The sequence below is a fragment of the Ochotona curzoniae genome, unplaced genomic scaffold (genome assembly GCF_017591425.1).
Source record: "Ochotona curzoniae isolate NIBS_2020 unplaced genomic scaffold, NIBS_Ocur_1.0 contig_280, whole genome shotgun sequence".
Lineage (NCBI taxonomy): Eukaryota > Metazoa > Chordata > Mammalia > Lagomorpha > Ochotonidae > Ochotona > Ochotona curzoniae.
In genome coordinates this window covers 125910-129743 of record NW_024465593.1, presented here as the reverse complement: position 1 = coordinate 129743, position 3834 = coordinate 125910, and the positions used below count along the sequence as shown (strand labels likewise).

At 59.9% G+C, this 3834-nt stretch overlaps 1 pseudogene; it reads left to right on the top strand.

Moving 5' to 3' along the window:
* The first annotated feature begins 1856 nt into the window (after positions 1-1856).
* LOC121154714 lies at positions 1857-3834 on the top strand (annotated as a pseudogene).

Here is a 3834-nt window from a genome sequence, read left to right as displayed (position 1 = left end):
AGGTGAGGAGGGACTGGCTATGGTCCCCCATCCAGGTTGTGGGGCCGCCATGCTGGCCACCATGGGACAGTAGCCTTGGTCACAGGAGGTGGGACTGGTATAGAGTAGGGATCAGGTGCCCCAGCCTTCCCTGCCTGGGGTAGGGCAGAGGTGGCCTGGCCCAGGTGGGTCTGCGGTGGGAGCTTGGGCCATGTCCAGGATGCACAGCCAGTACATGCCTGGTGCAGCTCCGTCCCCTCTCCCACTCTGTTCTGTACCCTGTGGCCCTGGGCACTTCAGGAAGCTAAGGGGCTGATTGTGGCTGGTGGATCTGAGGTGTAAGGTGCTGGCCTCCTGGCCGGCAGAGGCCTGGCTCTGCTTACAAGCCTCTGCCCTGCCACCCTTGGGGACTCAGCCTTGGGAACTGCACCCTGCTGGGCTCAGCCCACTCAGGGACACCACAGCTGGGCAGACCCTCGCCCCTCGCGGGACCTCGCCATGGGGATGGGAGAGAGAATCACCCCCACACCTCTGCCGTCCAGGCAAGTGGACCGAGCCTGGCTTGGCCATGGCGGGCCTGGGGCGGGGACAACTCTGCAGGAAACCGCATTTAGAGACACTGATTTGCGTGAGTTTCCTGCAAATCCACACGGGAAGTTTACCAGGAACGCTCATTCTGATAAACCGACTCAAGCCAAAACAAACTCCTTCCCGTCTGTGCAAAGTCCCCACAGGGCGCGTGGAGGCGGCGGGGCGGGAAGGACGGGTAGAAGCTCATTCCAAGTCCCCGCGGCCACAGGCGCCGCGTCCAGAGGTCCAGGCAGGGCTCGGGCCTTGGCACGGGGCGCGCTTCCCTCGGCCGGGTCCTTCCTCAGCTCCGCAGTCGGGCCCCGAGCAGGGGAGAGCCGGCTTCCACGCCTTTCCCTGTGGGGAGGCCAGGGGGCCCGAGCAGGGGCAGGCTTCCGGCCTGGAAGGTCGCAGGTCACCACAGCCCAGTGTGCCGCAGGGCAGCCATTGCTGACCGAAACGGCTGGGGCAGAGAAGGGTACCCCAGCCCCCGCCAAGCCACGCCCGCCTAGCCACGCCCCTCCCAAGACCTTTGACCTCACGCCCTGTCCCACCCTGTTGACACAACACTTCTATTAACCCAGCCACGCCCCTTTCCCACGCCGCCCTCCCAATCTCGCCAACAACCCTGTCTGCACCACGCCCCTTTCAGGTCTGCCCCGCCCCATTCTAGCCCCGCCATGAACCAACTTCTACCATTCCACGCCCTTTTCCAGCCTGTCTGCCTCACACATCCATCATTCCCTGCCACGCCCCCTTTAGCCACGCCCATGGCCACCCAAACTCAGCCACTCTACCATTTTCTTTTAAATAATCTTAGTTTATTAGGGTACAAAGGGTCAAGGGCTACAGGGTGAAAGTGGGTAATATCATTGTTTCTACACCATTATAATCATTTTGCCCTGTATCGGGGTTAGGGGAGTAACAAAGTGAAAAGCCCCATCCAACGTCCCGCCAACCCCTATCCCCAACATGAGGCGCTCTCCAAGGGTCCTGCTCAAACAGTTTTGATAGTTCATCAGTTCTGGATTGCTGCCAATCACACCGTCCCAACCGCAATTAAACCTATTCAGATTCCACTGGCTGACAGTCTCTTGATGGTTGGGGTTCCAAGATCAGCAGTTTTCGATTGAGTCTGAGCCACACCACCATTAAGCTCCGCCCTGACTTTGCCACGCCCAAACTTCGCCCCGCCCAACCTGCCAGGCTCAGTCCCAGGTCCCTCCCCCTGTGGGCGGTGCCAGCCGCTGCTGACCACCAGCAGCATGCAGCCTTGCTGTCTGTCTGCATCTGCAGCTGCTTCCAAGAGCATGGGGGACAGCAAGGAGATCCGCATCCTGCACCAGGATCGACACTCAGCCTGAGGACCCGGAGAGCTTGCTGCAGACCATTGACGCCTTCTGCTCGCAGGAGCCAACCATGATTGTGGGCAAAATAAAGGTGAGAGTCTTGGCAGACAGAGGGCACGGACATGGTCACTGGGGAGGGCTGGGGTCCTCAGGCTAGGGCTGGGGGAACCTGTTGTCACCTTGTCTCTGGGATTGTGGCTGCACCCAGGCCAGGGCGAGGGAATGGACTGGAGCTCCGTGGGCCCAGCAACAGGTCCAGAGCCCGCCCCCTGGACAGAGATTGTGCAGCCTGCAGATCGGCCTCCTGTGCCCCAGCCTGCACCCAGACCACTGTCCACATGGATAAAGTCTGCCCAGGGGAAACACGGACCACCGTGGTGTCCACCAACATCAGTCTCCAGGGCTCCTCAGCACCCTGGGTTCAGGAGCTCCTGCACCAGGTGGGTATGAGTGGTGGGTGCGGCTCCTTCTGATCTCTGGACATGAGTCATGGGGCCAGCCTGGCAGGTTCTCCCTGGCTCTCTTGTTGGCCTTGAATTCCAGGGTGGACATAGGCATCTTAGCTGCAGCCCCTGGGTGTGGTGACGGGGACAGCCCCTGCTGGTCATCCCACACCCCAGTGAGGGGCACCATATGTAGCTTCCAGTGCTGGGGAGACACTATGGTAGGACACAGGGATAAGGTGCACAGCGGAACCAGGGGCTGGGAGTTAGGGGAGCGAGGCAGCAGGTCTCACTGGAGAGAAGGAACTGGGTCAGGCACCTGCCACGCTCCAATGCCCTCAAGCCACCCTCTGCTGCCTCTGCCCCTTGCAGGAGAGATTGTGGATGCGGTGATGTGGGAGTATCGCCCCTGTCTGCTGCTGGAGCTGGGGGCTACTGTGGCTACTCGGCCATGCGCATGGCCCACCTGCTGCCCCCAGGTAGGCAGCTGTTCACCGTGGAAATCAACCCTGACTTTGCTGCCATCACCCAGCAGATGCTGGACTTTGCCGGCCTGCAAGACAAGGTGCAGTTTCTCTGACCCACGTGGCCAATGTGGGCTTCGATTTATGGTCCCTTCCCAAGATTAGGGGAGTAGCGAGACTGGACTAGAGCTTTGGTGGGGAGGATGGGTTGCAGCTGTGCCCAGCTGGTACCCAGGGAAGAAAGGACTGCAGCTGTGCCCAGTTGTTGCCCTAGGAGGTGTCAACAGTCACTGTTACAGGTTACCATGCTGCTGGGGCATCCCAGGACCTCCTCCCTCAGCTGAAGCAGCAGCATGATGTGGACGCCCTGAACATGGCGTTCCTGAACCACTGGAAGGAGTGCTACCTGCCAGACACACTGCTGCTGGAGGGTGAGGCCAGCCATGACTGGAACACCACCCAGGTGTCCCACGTGACTGCAGGTGCCCTAGTTCTTGAACCATCCTCCACTGCTTTCCCAGGATCATTTGCAGGGAGTCTGATCAGAAGTGGAGCAGCCAGTGCCCAAGTGGGGTGGCAGCATCCCAGGCAGGGGCTTCCCATGTTGTGCTCCAACACCAGCCCCTAGTTCTTAACTTCCTGCTTTACTATTTCGAAAGCAGGATACAAAAAGAGAGAAAAAAAATCTTCCATCCTCTGGTTTACTCCCCAGATGACCTGCAACAGCCAAGGCTGGAACTGGCTGAAGTCAAGAACCATGAACTCCACCTGGGGTTCTCATGTGGGCATGCCTGACCCTACCCTGCCCCAAGGGCCATCTGTCTCTGTCCCCTGCAGCAGTGTGGCCTGTTGCAGAAGGGGATGGTGCTGTTGGCCAACAATGTCATCTGCCCAGGAACCCCAGACTTCCTGGCGCACATGCGTGGAAGCAGCATCTTCAAGTGCACCCACTACAGTGCCATGTTGGAACACATCCAGGTGGTGGATGGGCTGGTGAAGGCCATCTGTGTGCGCCCAGATGGTCCAGCATGA